Source organism: Bos indicus, chromosome 9 (genome assembly GCF_029378745.1).
Source record: "Bos indicus isolate NIAB-ARS_2022 breed Sahiwal x Tharparkar chromosome 9, NIAB-ARS_B.indTharparkar_mat_pri_1.0, whole genome shotgun sequence".
Taxonomy (NCBI): Eukaryota; Metazoa; Chordata; class Mammalia; order Artiodactyla; family Bovidae; genus Bos; species Bos indicus.
The window spans coordinates 13,015,201-13,033,561 of NC_091768.1; the positions used below are offsets into that span (position 1 = coordinate 13,015,201).

The 18,361-nt window shown below is 45.7% G+C and overlaps 1 long non-coding RNA gene across 1 annotated transcript; it reads right to left on the reverse strand.

Moving 5' to 3' along the window:
- Positions 1 to 1,474: 1,474 nt before the first annotated feature.
- On the reverse strand, positions 1,475 to 8,678 carry LOC139184878 (uncharacterized). The gene is made up of 3 exons (XR_011568365.1): positions 8,500 to 8,678; positions 7,808 to 8,106; positions 1,475 to 3,143 (listed from the first exon to the last, which is right to left on the reverse strand). It is a non-coding gene; the product is annotated as an uncharacterized lncRNA (long non-coding RNA).
- Between the last annotated feature and the right edge of the window lie 9,683 nt (positions 8,679 to 18,361).

Below are 18,361 nucleotides of genomic sequence, written 5' to 3' on the forward strand. Positions count from 1 at the left end.
GTCTTTGATATCAATAGACTTGTTCCACAAAGGGCTGCTATAAACCATAGATTTGTTTAAAAAAATTTTTTTTCAAGGGAATGATGTGGGAAGTGCAATAAATCAAGACTCAATAAACCAAGACATGCCTGTGCTTCGTGCAGCCTAGGAGGATGAGTCCGTGCCCCCTACTCAACTGACCTCACAGAACAGGGTCATCCAGTATTGCAACATTGAAACCTCTTGGAGCTGGCCTGTGCTCTGCCTCCCCTGATGTCCTACAAGCTCTTCTGCTTTTAAGGGGCTCTTATAGTAACAGCTCTAATGAGATGAAATTCATATTAATATGCAATTCATCCATTTAGAGCTTACAATTCAGTGGTTTTTATTATATTCAAAAATAGCCATTGCACTATGTAATTTCAGAAACTTTCATCACCGCAAGATGAAAACCAGGGAACTTCCCTGGTGGCCCAGTGGTTGAGAGTTCACCTTGTAATTCAGGGGACTCAGGAACTGGAATCCTACATGCCATGAAGTAACTGGGTCTACGCTCCACAACTACTGAGGCTTGCACACTCTGGAGGCCATGCGACACAACTGGGGTCTGTGCACCACAGCAAGTGGTCTGGCAAAATGCAATGAAGATCCAACATGTAGCAACTAAGACTCGACGAAACCAAATACTTAAAATTTAAAAAAGAAATATCATACTTAAGAGTGTTTAAAATTTTAATATTTTTTCTCACACCATACACAAAAATAAACTCAAAATGGATGAAAGATCTCAACGTAAGACCAAAAACTATAAAACTCCTAGAGGAGAACATAGGCAAAACACTCTCCTACATACATCACAGCAGGATCCTCTATGACCCACCTCCCAGAATATTGGAAATAAAAGCAAAAATAAACAAATGGGACCTAATTAAACTTAAAAGCTTCTGCACAACAAAGGAAACTATTAGCAAGGTGAAAAGGCAGCCTTCAGAATGGGAGAAAATAATAGCAAATGAAGCAACTGACAAACAACTAATCTCAAAAATATACAAGCAACTCCTACAGCTCAACTCCAGAAAAATAAATGACCCAATCAAAAAATGGGCCAAAGAACTAAACAGACATTTCTCCAAAGAAGACATACAGATGGCTAACAAACACATGAAAAGATGCTCAACATCACTCATTATCAGAGAAATGCAAATCAAAACCACTATGAGGTACCATTTCACGCCAGTCAGAATGGCTGCGATCCAAAAGTCTACAAGCAATAAATGCTGGAGAGGGTGTGGAGAAAAGGGAACCCTCTTACACTGTTGGTGGGAATGCAAACTAGTACAGCCACTATGGAAAACAGTGTGGAGATTCCTTTAAAAACTGGAAATATTTTTATAGAAGATTTTTAAATTCTAAGGTGCTCTACAATTTTCAAAAGGTTCACACATGATTTCACCTAATCTCCTATATTCCCATAATAATGTTTTTTTTTCTCCCCCACCCCTATATTGCTGTCCCCACCAGTATATTTTATAGATATATAAAATCGTGAACTGTGAAAAATAAATGCAAAAAAACACAAATCAATGTAGTGTACCATCATAACAGGGCAGGGTGATCCTTGCCTTCCCTAGTGATTAGCGAGGTGGAATATCTTTAACTTGCTGGACATTTATGTGTCTTTGGAGATATGTCTATTTAACTTCTTTGCACATGTTCTAAACAGGTTGTTTATGTTTGGTTTTAGGAGTTCTCAAAGTTAAAGGTATAAATCCATTATAAGATGTGATTTTATCACTCTAGACTTAATGCTAGGGTTGTTCAGCATGGTCAGTGGTCACTATGGACTCAGCCCCTCCTCTGTGTTAACATTCTCTGTCCTCAAAGAAACATGCATGGCTCACTACAGAGAACCCTCTGAGGGCACTTCTGTATACTAGAAACTGGCAAAGGCCAAATGCAAGGAGAAGACACAGAAAAGGAAACCTGCCTCTGGGGTGCTCCACAAATTGCCAAAGCTCTGAAGTCCTTGCTACTTGGGATTTTGAAAAATGCTTCTTAATATGTAAATGGAGAGAGAAGGCCCATTGGGGCTATTGTGCATCCATTGGGAAAGTAAGTTAAATCCCTGCCTCACAAAACACAACCCAAGCATCTAGACACATACTAAGAACCAACACTTGAATACTTGACAAATTTTACAGTTATTGATGAGTGAATATTTTTCTTTTTAATTGAGGTATTATGGATTTTTAATGATTTGTTAGTTTAAGGTGTACAGCAAAGTGATTCAGGGATTCAGTGTCTCAGGTGCTTCCTTGGACAAAATTCACTCCATTTGAGGGGCCCCTGGGACATGTCCTCTACTCAGAACAGGCAATAATCCTGAAACACAGAGCAGCACGTGGTGGTGCTCGTGGGTATTTTTTGACTGAATCAACTATTCTAACATGACACACAGAAGAAGCCTAGATGCTAGGAGGGGGCTCTCCAAACCTATCTTCAAATAGGAGGCCTTGCTCCCTTGAATATGGGTGCGTGAAACTGCGCTTGGGTAGGGAAGAGGTGTGTCATGAATACTTTGTCTGCAGAGAACAAAGCGGCGTGTAGAGATGATGCGCAAGCTCATCCCAGGACACTGAGCACATGGACACACTGACTGGATTCTCAGCCCTGGTCTTGGGGCATCGCACTGTCTCCACCCCTGATATATGGTGAGGCGCTCACAGGTGTCCTGGAGAGTATGGTCACCCGACCTGGATCTGTCCAATCGGTGTGTTCCATCCTCCCTGGCCACCGTGATGGGCTCAGGACTGGGGCAGTGACCAATCGGGGCCCAGGGCCAGGACTCACTCTGGAATCAAGGGGAAGAGGAGCTCTCCTGCTGCTGGAAGGGGTGGGGCCGGTGAGGTCAGTCTACAGCAGTAGACTTGGGGCAAGAGGTCGGCCTGGGGCGGTTGGTGACTTCCTGCTCCTGTCAGGGCAGAGGCGCTGGCTTGAGAATGAGGGTGCTGCTGAGCCCAGGGGTTGAGAGCGCTGGTTCCTGCTGTGGTCCCTGAGCTCCACCTGAGACCTGAGGGAAGCCATCTGCTTGTGAGTCCTCCTGCTTATCTGTGAGCTTGTTGGAACCACGCTGGGTTTTTTGTCCATCAGGCTAAGTGGAGACCCTGGAAATGCAAATATGTGGGGTTTGGCTGGCTTCAGGGAAGAAATGACAGATGGCACTGGGAGACTCCAGTCTAATCTGGATTCTGTGATATCTCTTGAAAGTGAAGTGAAAAGTCCTTCAGTCCGACTCTTTGCGACCCCATGGACTATATGATTCATGGAATTCTGCAGGCAAGAATACTTGAATGGGCAGCCTTTCCCTTCTCCAGGGGATCTTCCAAACCCAGGGATCAAACCCAGGTTTCCCACATTCCAGGCAGATTCTTTCCCAGCTGAGCCACAAAGGAGGCCCAAGAATATTGGACTGGGTAGCCTGTCCCTTCTGCAGCGGATCAGGATTCCTGACCCAGGAATTAAATTTGGCTCTTCAGCCATGCAGGAGGATTCTTCACCAGCTGAGGTATCAGGGATGCCCAATATCTCAAGACCAGCTACTAATTGTAGCATTACCCTAAAGAGTCTTCCCAGGATTAAAGTAGCAATCGATGTCCTTATTCTAGAGGACAAAACTGGAGCTCTAAGAAGGTGGTAACTCAGCTAGCAAGGAAGTGTGTACCCAGACAACCCCCCTCCCCAGATCCTGCTGTTAGAACTCAGGGAGGAGCTTGTCCGTGTGACAGGGTCTAAGGTACCCAGCCCACACTGGGTGCTGTGGGGACCTGACTTGGTAACTGCTGTTTGGAAGCTCAGACTCAGAAAAGCAGTTTGCACTAAAGAGAGGAAGGGCACCTCCCTTCATCCACCCCACCACACCCTCCGGGTACTCCCACACCCTGCCCCCTTTCTCTTGCTTTGTGAGGAAATTAGAGTCATGGTCATGTGACCACATTGGCTGTCCACTGTTCACAGGCTACCACTGGAGCTGCTACAGGAGAGGCCCCTTTGCCCCTGAGCACCTCTCTTTCCTTTGCACCATCGGGGCCCTCCTCCACACCAGAGGCCTTTTCTGAGACATTCAGGGACCCTCCCTCAGTTTTCAACAGGTTGTATCCACTGCTGTCCTTTCGATGCCTCCCTTGAAACTCGGCTCATGAGCTCCTTTGCCTGCATCACAGCCCACCTGTCTGACACGGGAGGGACAAAGCTCTGAATCCAAAGCTCAGATCTGACAGCTGGGAATCTGTGTATAAAGGACCTGATTATTCATGCTGTAAAGGCTGTAGTAGGCTCCAGGTGTCCAGAACTAGGGCTTGGGCCAAAGTGACTACAGAGGCGTTTTGATGCCTGGGGAGGCTTCTGTGTATAGTGGGGCTGGGGTGAGTTTCTTGAGGTTCTGAAGGCCCACTGTGTACAGGTTCACAATGCATAGAGAAGAGAAGTTGGAGTCTACCCTGGAGGTGGTCGCAGCTCATGGATGAGCCAGACATGCAGGCAGGTCCCGAAATCACCTGAGCCACTTTCATGAGGGAGTGGTGTGGGGCAGAGGAAGAGACCCAGGTCTGCTCCCTTGTGTGGTACCCGGGGCAGGTTGTCACCAGACTAAACATGTACGTGGTGATGACCATCGCTGCTGTCTGCTAAGGGTTTACACTGGCATGTGTCTTCATCTGAGAGGTCAGGCCGTCTCTAAACTACACTGGCCATGGGCATGGCCTGTCCACCCTCACATGTTTCTTCTCTTCCTTACGGAACATTCATTTCCAAGAGGGTTTTTGGGCCATAGGATGTTGGGTTTTCTCTAGCTTTGTCTCATGAGGAACTCTTTTTGGTCGTTGGTGGTGTTCATTTTCCAGCTGTCTCTTTTGGCTTATTCTGTGAATTTGTTTGTGGAACAGGAAGAGCTCATCATCTCCCTTCTGGCTGAGATTTCACACTTACAACACCAACGCCTACCTGGAGGTTCTGACCACATTTGCCAAAAGTGCTTCGTTTTGCAGATGACATCTTGAAAGTACCTACGCCGTCTTTTCAGTTACCCAAAGCCTACTTCAAATGAAACAAAAACAAGAATTCTCAAGTTTAGTCTTACAATCTGTGGAGAGTCAGAAAAATCCCCTGGAGAATGGAAAAGCTACCCACTCCAGTATTCTGGCCTATGTAATTCCATGGACTGTAAAATTCATGGGGTTGCAAAGAGTCTAACAAGACTAAGCGACTATAACTTTCACTTTCAGTCAGGAAAATATCCAGTTTTCTATCATTTCAGTGATTGGCATTGATTGCAGACACCCAAAGAATGGGAAGAAATGGAGAAAGAAGAAGACTAAATGTTATCAGGTGGGGGAGGGAGAAATGGGGAGTGCTTGACATGAATCCAGGCTTTGCTGGGAAGTGGGGGGGATAGAATGAGAGGGTCTGAATGTACACAAGTGATGGTTACACAGCATTGAGAAGGCATTCACTTCAGTTCAGTTCAGTCGCTCAGTTGTGTCTGACTCTTTGCAACCCCATGAATCGCAGCACGCCAGGCCTCCCTGCCCATCACCAACTCCTAGAGTTCACTCAGACTCACATCCATCCGGTCAGTGATGCCATCCAGCCATCTCATCCTCTGTCGTCCCCTTCTCCTCCTGCCCCCAATCCCTCCCAGCATCACAGTCTTTTCCAATGAGTCAACTCTTCACACGAGGTGGCCAAAGTACTGGAGTTTCAGCTTTAGCATCAGTCCTTTCGAAGAAATGCCAGGGCTGATCTCCTTCAGAATGGACTGGTTGGATCTCCTTGCAGTCCAAGGGACTCTCCAGAGTCTTCTCCAACACCACATTTCAAAACCATCAATTCTTCGGCACTCAGCCTTCTTCACAGTCCAACTCTCACATCCATACGTGACCCCAGGAAAACCATAGCCTTGACTAGACGAACCTTTGTTGGCAAAGTAATGTCTCTGCTTTTGAATATGCTATCTATGTTGGTTATAACTTTCCTTCCAAGGAGTAAGCGTCTTTTAATTTCATGGCTGCAGTCACCATCTGCAGTGATTTTGGTGCCCCCAAAAATAAAGTCTGACCCTGTTTCCACTGTTTCCCCATCTATTTCCCATGAAGTGATGGGACAAGATGCCATGATCTTCGTTTTCTGAATGTTGAGCTTTAAGCCAACATTTTCACTCTCCACTTTCACTTTCATCAAGAGGCTTTTTAGTTCCTCTTCACTTTCTGCCATAAGGGTGGTGTCATCTGCATATCTGAGGTTATTGATATTTCTCCTAGCAATCTTGATTCCAGCTTGTGTTTCTTCCAGTCCAGCGTTTCTCATGATGTACTCTGCATAGAAGTTAAATAAACAGGGTGACAATATACAGCCTTGACGTACTCCTTTTCCTATTTGGAACCAGTCTGTTGTTCCATGTCCAGTTCTAACTGTTGCTTCCTGACCTGCATACAAATTTCTCAAGAGGCAGGTCAGGTGGTCTGGTATTCCCAGCTCTTTCAGAATTTTCCACAGTTTATTGTGATCCACACAGTCAAAGGCTTTGGCATAGTCATTAAGCAGAAAGAGATGTTTTTCTGGAACTCTCTTGCTTTTTCGATGATCCAGCAGATATTGGCAATTTGATCTCTGGTTCTTCTGCCTTTTCTAAAACCAGCTTGAACATCTGGAAGTTCACTGTTCACGTATTGCTGAAGCCTTTCTTGGAGAATTTTGAGCATTACTTTACTAGCGTGTGAGATGAATGCAATTGTGCGGTAGTCTGAGCATTCTTTGGCATTGCCTTTCTTTGGGATTGGAATGAAAACTGACCTTTTCCAGTCCTGTGGCCACTGCTAAGTTTTCCAAATTTGCTGGCATATTGAATGAAGAACTTTCACAGCATCATCTTTCAGGATTTGAAATAGCTCAACTGGAATTCCATCACCTCCATTTATTAACAAAAACTTAACAGAAAAAAATACATAAAGCCATAAAAAAAAAAAATCACAAGAAAGCTACATACAAACCAGATGAAAATACGCTCAGGGGAAGGGAACTCAATCTCCCCTGGGTGGGGAGTGAGTTTATGGCGTCCACGGGAAGCAGACAGGGATGGAGACTGCAGAGCCAACCGCTCCCCTGGACAAGGTGTTTCCAGAAAGAACTCTGGGTCTCTGTCCAGAGCGGGGGCCCATTCTCCCTGAAGGGGTGGGTCAGTCATCATGGGCATCTGAGTGTTGGGCAGGAGCCAGGGCAGGCTCTCCCTACAGAGGTGGTGACTCATCCCCTGACTCGGGTTCTCCTGCCAAAGCCTGAGCAGGTACAGGTGGAGTTGGATGTTCTCACTGAGCTGGTGGGACATCGGTGCCTGTGGCTTGGGGTCCTGCAGGCACAGAGGTCCGATCTTCTCGGGGTGCTGGCCAGTACCCAGGTGGCCTGATGTCTTTTGGAGGGGAAATCTCAGGTCTCGATCTCCCGTCAGTGGATCCCTGGGTTCTGCACCTGGAGTAACCACCTCTGTAGGGGTAGGTCTTGGAAGTGGAGCCTGGTTGAATTTGAAGGCCAGAGCTAGAGCTGGGAGAAAAGAAAAGTTTGCCCACAGGCCAGCCTTGCCATGTGCCTAACTGGACACTCAAACTTCCTAGAGATTCCCAAAGAATACCCAGCATAGGAGTCTTCTCTGCAGTCTATAAGATGGGTGGTGTGAGGCCAGCCTTTGCTCCAGGCCCAGCCCCAGCTCTGGGGGACTCCTCTCTGTGTGACTCAGCACGCCCTCCCCACATACTCACATGCACAGCCCCAGGCTCCTCACCTCTGTGCTCTGCCATGCTGGGCTCCAGGTCCTCCTGCTGTCTCAGAGGCAGGGCTTCTCGGGGCTCTGGTTCAGGAGCCAGATGTGCTGAGCTCTGTGGCAGCCTGAGACTAGTCCCTGGGGTGTGTCCTGAGAATCAGGCCTTCCCCGCTTCTTCTTCATTCCAAGTTGGGCTGACTCCTTGGGCATGCTCACCTGGAGCCTGTGCTGGGCCTCACGGGCAGAGGGGTGGTGGTCCGACCCCTTCCTCGGGGAGGTGGATGGGGTGCCCCCTAATTGGCCACATCCAGTGTGAAGCTCTGAAATGACACTGACCGTCAGCCAGCCCTGCTTGGAGTTTACTGAGCTGGGCCTGACCAGTATGGCTGCTGCTTCTGCCCACTCGAATGTCTGCTCCCACAACGAACAGAGATGAGTGCTCAGATATGCACCCAGGATGAAGGAGACCCACCTGAGGGCGTGAGGTCAGCGTGGGCAGACGGTGCTGCCTGGACTCTCCCCATCCTGCCCAGCCTGCTCTCCCCTGGGGTGTGGACACAACCGGCCCACAGCCTTCTGACCCATATCTGCCTGGACTTGCTTGAGGCCGACATACCCCTAGAAACCTCCATCCACATCACAGGGAAAGGACTCAGGGCTACCCGGGTGGGATGGGAGAGGGGACCTGGCCTGGCCTGGGGCTACCGTGTTACCTTCCTGTTCCTTCGGGCAAAGGGCCAGAGGCCTCTTGGGGGGACCCTGAGCCAGTGTTGACCACGTTCCCACACACTCTGCCTGTGAGCTCTCCTGAGGCCCCAGCCTCTGGGCAGGGGCAAACAGCAGAACATCTTGGCAGCAAGCGATCTGGCTGGGGGCTCCTCTCCACTGTGGAGGCCTGGATACCTGGGTTCCGGGTTCTTTTGGGTTCTGTTGCCGGGAAGTGACATCATTTCCTGGGTTCATTGCTGAATTCCCTTACACAAAGCTCCCCAAGGGAACCTCTGGGTTTCTGACTGTTCACCCACCCCCTTAGGTCATGTGCAGACACAGTGACTACCACTCCACCCACCCCTCAGCCTTGGGAGGCCTGAGTGCTGCCAGGGCCTGAGCTCTGAGGACACAGCTGCTGTCAGACTAGACTCCTCCTTCTCATCTGTGATGTGGCCCTGGACAAGCCATGTGCTCCTCAGGGTTTCCCCAGTCTCTCCATCTGCAGAGTAGGGGTCATTCTCCCATCTCCTGCCTAGGTCTCTTGGCCTACAAACAGCTCCAGTGCCTGTCTAACCTGTGGGCTGGTATCACATGGAGCTTGTGCACTGAGACTTCACATGGGAAGGATTCAATACAGGGCTGACCTAGCATAGAATGGGGCTGAAACAGGCCTGGATGGGCTCTAGGACCTAGAAAAAGCCACTCCCCTTCCTGCCTATTTCTTGACCCCGCATTGGGAGGACCAGAAAGTAATATTCAGACATTGCCCGCTCTGATATCAACCTTCCTCGTCCTCCTCTTCCATTGAAATTCTGGTTCAAGTGTCCCATTTCAGCCTCTAGGAGAGGGGGAGGCTGTCCCTACAATTGCTCCCAGCATCCTTGTGTTATACTCTCATCACCTTGGGTCATTTCCCCCCTTGCAGGGTGAATAGGCACTGTCATTGGTCAAACCTCAAGATAGATTCATGCAAATTCTGTGAAATCTACTTGCCAGGAGCCACCACGGGAAGTCCCACCCATGACAAAGGTCATGCGGAGAAGACCTGACAGGCAAAGGCAGATCAGGACTTGAGGGATTCCCTGGATCTGCTCGAGCATCTACCCCAAAACCAGAATCTGTCTGTCTTACTATTTTGTGCCTTTCACCAACTCTTCTGACATTAACAGGGGCTATCCCCGACCACCTTTCTCTGGAAAAAGTCAACTTATGGCTCTAATTAATAAGTCTCCTGGGCATGAAATAAGTATTTCAATTCAAACCCCTCTGATGGCTTTCTAGCTTGCCTGACCGGTTTATCCAGCCTCTTGCAGCTACGCATGTGATTGTTCACAGCCTCCCAACTGTGAGAGACATGGGAGGCCTAAAACATTCTAAAAATATAGAGCCTTTCAAAGAGTTTAAAACTATTAGAGTAGAGCTGGTGTAAGATTTCATTGTGGAGCCAATGCTTGCTGCCAAGTTCCCATATCCCTTATCCATTGTGCACCTGGGAGTGCATTAGTTAACATAGTCGGAATGTAAGAAAAACAAGTAGTAGCCTTGGAATTAACCACATCAGACCTTTGAGCTAATTGGTTCTTTCTTTGTTGTGACTCACTGCACCTTTGCTCCATGAGAATGTAACTCTGTTTAACACTTTCTGAGGCTGACATAGATTAGATATATAAAGAAAAAACGCGTCAAGGGAAAATAAGTTTTCTGGTTGAGCAGCCTTTATCAAAAAAGGGTTATAAAATATCCACAGGCCTCCAAGGCCAGAAGATAATGTACACAACATTGTTTATGGGAAAGGTATGCAGAAAAAATCCTGGTTTCGATAAAGACAAAACAGATGTAATGTTTGGGCTGACTCTGTATGACTTTGCATCTTTCATTTCCCTCTATGTACAAGTCAAGGTATAAAAGTTCCTTTTGAAAATAAAGTTATGGACCTCGCTCACCAAAGTTTGGTCTCCCCGTGTCATTCTCTCTTTCTTTTTCTTTCTCTCTCTGTTCTTCTTTCAGGATGATTCCTTGGAACACAGGAGCTTCATTGGCTTTCTGTGTAAACCAAGGAAGATCAAGCCCCTTTCTCTCCCCTTTTACTTTCCTTATTGCCGATGCCATCATCCTGAGGGTACCCCTGGATCCTGCTGGGGCTGGACCCCGGCATCTACTCATTTCCTCTCTCCATCGTTCAGTCTGTCTCTCTAGATCTATCTCTTTCTTGACCTTTCTAAATTCAGTCTGTCTCTTCCTCTCTGTGTTTCTCCTGTGGATGCATGCATGCATGTATGCATGTATATTGTTCACTTAGGGTTAGGCTTTAGGGTTTAGTTTAGAGTGAGATAAAGGTTTGGGGTTGGAGTTGGTGTTAAAGGAAGGGATAGGTCTGGTGTTGTTTCTGGGAGACTTAGTGGTGTGAGTTCTTAGTCTATTTTACGTATGAACCCCTTATCAGATATTCCACTTGCAAATATTCTTTAATGTTCAGTTTGCTACCATTTTGATTTGCGAATGCTTAGCTTTTCTGTTGCAAAGCTGTTTAATTGGATGGAAGTCCATTGGTGTACTTTGGTTTCCTGTTTCCTTTACTTAAAAAGACCCATTTTTGCTTCCCCCCACCGCATGTTCAGAAGCCCCTGACTTTTAGGAGCCTATGACCCATGCTTATTTCAAGGAGTTTCATAACTTCAGGCTTTGCGTTGATATGTTTCACTGAATCTGAGGTATTATGAGACCAAAAGCCAATGTGATTGTTCAGAGGTAACCATCTAATTTTCCCATGGCCTTTTATTGAAGAAGCCCTTATTCCCATATTCTCCCCTCCTTTGTCGTAGATGAATTGACCATAGAAGCTTGGGTTTATTTCTGGACTCTCAACTCTATTCCATGGATCTGGTTTGGTGTGCTTTATTTATTACCAGTACCATGCTGTCTTGATGATCCTAGTGTTGTAGTCTAACTGGCTATCAGGCAGCCTGGTATGTCCATTTCAGGGCTTTTCACCCGATTGTATTGACTATTTTGGCTCCTTTGTGTTTCCATACACATTTTGAAATTCTTTGGTTACAATGCCCTAAGAACATCTGTTGGTATTTTGAGAGGAATAGCATGGACCCTCTGGATTGCCCCACAGCGGGGTTGGGGGTGGGTGACATCATTTTACCAATAGGAATTCTTCTGATCCATGAGAACAGCTAATTTTCCATTGAATTGTGTGGGCTTCACATTCTTTCACCCATCTTGCAGTTCCCTGAGAACAGGTGCTTCCCTCCTGGGATAGATGCACTCCTAGGTATTTCCTTTCAGTGAATGTCATTGTCAGTGGGGTTGATACTTGCCTTCTCATTCTAAGTGTTTGCTGTGAGTGTTAGAAATACAAATGATTTCTCTTCCCCTTCCTCCCTGTCCATCTCTCTGAGCCTCCAGGTAGAACAGGCCATTCAGGGTCACACAGGGCTCAGGGAGTGGAGCTAGACCGTGTTTCTCGGGCCCTCAGTGCTGGGCATCATTTGGTGTACTCCCCATGTACCTTCCTTAGCCTGGTGTCCCTTCAGACCTTTCCTTCAGGCTCATTTGTGTTAATGTTCTTTGTGTATTAGGAGACAAATCCTTTATAAGCTCTGTGTATGCAAATATTTGTCTCCCAGTCTGTGATGTGTCCTTTACGTTTTTCATAAGATCTTTACCAGAGTACAAATCTTTGATTTTACAAAGTTCACTGTATTCCTTTGTTATTCTTTGTGTACTGCCTTTTGGTATTGTGTGGGAAGACTCAGAGGTCATGTCAAATTTCTGCTCGATTTCCTTCTGGATTTGTGATACGTTTTGCATGGAAAATATGTCTAGGAATAATTTGAAGTGAATTTGTTGTAAGGTGTCAAGTTTCCATCTACATTCATGTCATTCCCTCTGGTTTCCAAATTCATTGCTCCTAAACTCTTTTGGAGACCTTGTCAGAAAGATGGTGGTTTTTCAGTTAGAATTTCCACACTTTGATGGATTCAGCAGTTCTACCAGCAGGGACGCTGTGTCCAGTGAAAGGCTTCACTTTCAGCACCGACCCCCAGGTCGGGTTGACAGGCCGCTGATCTTACATCTGTGAGCCACAGGCCACAGGCATTCTTGTGTCCCCTTGGCTGTGTGAGCAGCTGAAGGGAGTTTAGTCTCCGCAGGCGCCCACAAGGCTTTCGGCTTTGGACCGCCAAAGGTGAGCAAGAAAGATGATAGGAAAAACTGTGCCAGAAGTGGAGTGGGATCCACCCTGAGGATGGGCATTGATAGTAAAGGGATGCACCTGTGGTGCCTTGATGCATCCTGCACAGTCTTCTCCCAGAGAGAGAGAGAGAGAGATGTCTGTGGGCTCTGCTAGGCCCTCTGCTCCCTCTTGTGGTCCCGAAGGCTGGTTGTCACCATACTGAGCACCTAGCGCTGAGATGATGACCACTGCTCTCTGCACTGGTTACCTTTGCCCACATGTACATCCAAAGTGTCAGGCCATCTCTGAGCTACACTAGCCATGTGCATTGCCTCTCATTGGACCTGCACATGTTTTTTTCTGTTTCCTTACAGAATATTAATTTTCTAGAGCATTTGGGGGCCACAAGGATGTTGGGTCTTTCTCTGGCCTTGTCTTATGAGGAACACTTGTCCCTTTGTTGGTGTGGGTTTATCTTTCCAATTTCCTGCTTGGTTTATTTTTGTGAGTTTGTTTGTGCCAATGGAAGAACTCAGCATTTCCCTTTTGGCTGAGGTGTCACACTTACAACAGCAGTGCCTACCCATCTTTGCCAAAAAGGCTTCATTTTGCAGATGACATCTCAAAACCACCTGCACTGCCCTTTCTGATACCAAAATGCTATTTCAAATGAAATCAAAAGCAAGAGTACCCTAGTCCAGTCTTAAATTATGTGGGCAGTCAGAAAAAGCCACCTTTTCTATGGTTTCATTGGTAGGCGTTTATTGGAGACATCCAGAATACAGGAAGAAACAGAGAAAGAGGAAGGTTACAGGTTGTCAACAGCCTCATATATGCAGATGATACCACTGTAATGGCGGAAGGCAGAGAGGAACTAAAGAGCCTCTTGATGAAGGTGAAAGAGGAGAATGAAAAATCTGGCTTAAAACTCAACATTCAAAAAACTAAGACCATGTCATCTGGTCCCATCTCTTCATAGCAAATAGATGGGGAGAAGTAGGAACAGTGACAGATTTTATTTTCTTGGGTTCCAGAATCACTGTGGATGATGACTGCAGCCATGTAATTTAAATATACTTGCTTCTTGGAAGGAACGCCATAACAAACCTAGACACTGTATTAAAAAGCAGAGACACCACTTTGCTAACAATTGTCCATATAGCAAAGCTATGGTTTTTCCAGTAGTCATACTATATGGATGTGATATTTGGACCATAAAAATGGTTGAGCGCCGAAGAATCGATGCTTTCAAATTATGCTGGAGAAGACTCTTGAGACTTTCTTGAACAGCAAGAAGATTAAACCAGTCTGTACTAAAGGAAATCAGTCCTGAATATTCATTGGAAGGGCTGATGCTGAAGCCAATGCTCCAATACTTTGCCCACCTGATGCGAAGAGCCAGCTCATTGGAAACGAGCCAGATGCTTGGAACAATTGAAGGAGGCGAGACAAGAGGGGCAGAGGATGAGATGGTCAGGTAGCATCCCTGGCTCAATGGATATGAATTTGAGCAAACTGCAGGAGACAGTGGAGGACAGAGGAGCCTGGCTTGCTGCAGTTCACAGGGTTGCAAAGAGTCAGACACTACTCAGCGACTGAACAACAGCAACGAGTCATTGTCTTGGCTCTTAAAATATGCTTAAGTTTTAGGTTTTAATGTATTTTGTCTTAAATTGTCTTGAGTAGTGTGCAATTGCTAGTATGTTAAAGATTACAACTGTTTGGATATTCTAAACTGATTGACAATATTTTTATTAATCTCAAAAAATTTTGGTAGTGACCTTGGTATTTTTATTTTTAACTATGCTAATCATATTAGATGTTGCAAAACATGTTTCAGTAAACTAATATTTACAAATATTTATCTCTATGCTATGAGAAAATATCAGGCATGGCAATATTTTAATTTGAAAACAAGCTAAGAAGTCTATTTTAGATGTGCTACAGATAATTTGTATTCTTTTAAAGCCATGAAAGTAAAATTTTAAAACATTCTGATTTCAACATATTTAAAATATGAATACATTAACGTGTTTTCATACACTTCCATCTTCAGTTTAGTTTAGTCGCTCAGTCATGTCCGACTCTTTGCGACCCCATGAATCGCAGCACGCCAGGCCTCCCTGTCCATCACCAACTCCCAGAGTTCACTCAGACTCACGTCCATCCAGTCAGTGATGCCATCCAGCCATCTCATCCTCTGTCATCCCCTTCTCCTCCTGCCCCCAATCCCTCCCAGCATCAGGGTCTTTTCCAATGAGTCAACTCTTCGCATGAGGTGGCCAAAGCACTGGAGTTTCAGCTTTAACATCATTCCCTCCAAAGAAATCCCAGGGCTGATCTCCTTCAGAATGGACTGGTTGGATCTCCTTGCAGTCTTCTGCAAGTCTCCAAGAGTCTTCTCCAACACCACAGTTCAAAAGCATCAATTCTTCGGCGCTCAGCCTTCTTCACAGTCCAAATTAGGTGTTGTTGTTGTTGTTGTTGTTGTTATTGTTTTCAATCACTTTTAAATTCTATGCATATTGTCTGCCCATAGCATATGTTTAGTAAAGATCTTTGCACTAGTGAATAAATGAATAATTCAGTGCCCTTGAGGATCAGGGAGGAAAACTCTTCTATGCCACTAGTGAAAATAGACATTTTTATAACCTGACAGAGGCCATGTGAAGAAAAAATAATGACAGCATGTTCATAATTGTAAGGGATTATGTGTCTCTCACCAGGCCCACCCTCCGTGTCCCCGTCTCATTCAACTCCCTGGAGTGGAAGGTCCTTGTCACTGATAATTTCCTTTCTTTACACACGTGTTTCCATCTCTGAATCGTGCAGGGTTGCCTCCCACAAGACAACCCTGGGTCTGTAACGGACCCCAGAGCACACATTTCCTCCCAACCAGCCCCTTAAAACCAGCTCCAGCTATAAAATAAGCCTTGTTAATATATTACCTGAATATAAATAATAAACTAGTGAATAAAACAAAAAAAGAAAGACTCATAGATACAGAGAACAAACTAGTGGGAAGAGGGAAGAGGGAGGGGCAGTATAAGACTGGGGATAAGGAGGTACAAAATTTTATGTTTAAGCTACAAGGAAATATTGTACAGCACAGAGGATATAGCCAATGTTTTATAATAACTATAAACAGAGTCAGTCGCCTCTGACTCTGTGACCCTATGAACTGTAGGCTGCCAGGATCCTCTATCCTTGGGATTCTCCAGGCAAGAATACTGGAGTGAGTTGCCGTTTCCTCCTTCTGGGGATCGTCCTGACCCAAGGATGGAACTTGCATCTCCTGCATCTAATGCATTGAAGGGGCTTCTTTATCCATTGAGCCAGGTCCCATAAATGGAGTATATACTTTTAAAATTGTGAATCAGTGTCTCACAGACTTTATTGTATATCATCTATACTTCAATAAAAAAGATTTTAAATGAAAAAATTTAAACAATAATATAGAAAGTAGAGAGGAAAACACAGGGGAGCTTCCAGAAAAGGAAAGCTCTGTGCTGCTCAGTTCAGTTCAGTCACTCAGTCGTGTCCGATTATTTGCGACACCATGGACTGCAGCAGGCCAGGCCTCCCTGTCCATCACCAACTCCCAGAGTTTACTCAAACTCATGTCCATCGAGTCGGTGATGCCATCCAGCCATCTCATCATCTGCCGTCCCCTTCTCCTCCCACATTCACTCTTTCCCAGCATCGAGGTCTTTTCCAATGAGTCAGTTTTTTGTATCAAGTGGCCAAAGTATTTGAGTTTCAGCTTCAGCATCAGTCCTTCCAGTGAATATTCAGGACTGATTTCCATTAGGATGGACTATTTGGATCTCCTTGGTGTCCAAAGGACTCTCAAGAGTCTTCCCTAACACCACAGTTCAAAAGCATCAATTCTTTGGTGCTCAGCTTTCTTTATAGTCCAGCTATCACATCCATACATGACTACTGGAAAAATCATAGCTTATACTAGACAGACTTTTGTTGGCAAAGTAATGTCTCTGCTTTTTAACATGCTGTCTAGGTTTCTCATAGCTTTTCTCCCAAAGAGCAAGCATCTTTTAATTTCATGGCTGCAGTCACAATCTGCAATGATTTTGGAACCCAAGAAAATATAGTCTCTCATTGTTTCCATTGTTTATCCATGTATTTGCTGTGAAGTGGTGGGACCAGATGCCATGATCTTACTTTTCTGAATGTTGAGTTTTAAGCCAGCTTTTTCACTCTCCTCTCTCACTTTCAACAAGAGGCTGTTTAGTTATTCTTCATTTTCTGCCATAAGGGTGGTGTCATCTGTCATCTGTGTATCTGAGGTTATTGATACTTCTCCCAGCAATATTGATTCTGTGCTGCTGTTTAAGAAAATAATGTCCTGGACAAGAGCCCCACAGCCTCTCCTCAGATGCTGTGGCGCCAACACGGAGATCTCTTTTCCTTCAGACATGGCCACACGCAGGCACTTGTTCTAAAGGCCCTGCGATGCCCCCTCAGTCATCCTGGGGTGGGGGGTGGGGGTGGGGCGGAATCTCTTGGCCACAGGGAAGAATGGCCTGCAAGTAAGTGGACAGGTTGCGCTGGAGCCCTGCACACGGAAGAAAGGGGTGGTTCTTGCGCCACCTGCCAGCCATCTGATGGCAGAGCAGGACGCTCAGAACAGCATTTGGAGAGGGACATGCTCAATATGCCAGCAAATTTGGAAAACTCAGCAGTGGCCACAGGACTGGAAAAGGTCAGTTTTCATTCCAATCCCAAAGAAAGGCAATGCCAAAGAATGCTCAAACTACCGCACAATTGCACTCATCTCACATGCTAGTAAAGTCATGCTCAAAATTCTCCAAGCCAGGCTTCAGCAATATGTGAACCGTGAACTTCCTGATGTGCAAGCTGGTTTTAGAAAAGGCAGAGGAACCAGAGATCAAATTGCCAACATCCGCTGGATCATAGAAAAAGCAAGAGAGTTCCAGAAAATCATCTATTTCTGCTTTATTGACTATGCCAAAGCGTTTGACTGTGTGGATCACAATAAACTGTGGAAAATTCTGAAAGAACTGGGAATACCAGACCACCTGATCTGCCTCTTGAGAAATTTGTATGCAGGTCAGGAAGCAACAGTTAGAACTGGACATGGAACAACAGATTGGTTCCAAATAGGAAAAGGAGTACGTCAAGGCTGCATATTGTCACCCTGTTTATTTAACTTCTATGCAGAGTACATCATGAGAAACGCTGGGCTGGAAGAAACACAAGCTGGAATCAAGATTGCCGGCAGAAATATCAATAACCTCAGATATGCAGATGACACCACCCTTATGACAGAAAGTGAAGAGGAACTCAAAAGCCTCTTGATGAAAGTGAAAGTGGAGAGTGGAAAGGTTGGCTTAAAGCTCAACATTCAGAAAATGAAGATCGTGGCATCCGGTCCCATCACTTCATGGGAAATAGATGGGGAAACAGTGTGAACAGTGTCAGACTTTATTTTTGGGGGCTCCAAAATCACTGCAGATGGTGACTGCAGCCATGAAATTAAAAGACGCTTACTCCTTGGAAGGAAAGTTATGACCAACCTAGATAGCATATTCAAAAGTAGAGACATTACTTTGCCAACAAAGGTCCATCTAGTCAAGGCTATGGGTTTTCCTGTGGTCATGTATGGATGTGAGAGTTGGACTGTAAAGAAGGCTGAGCAC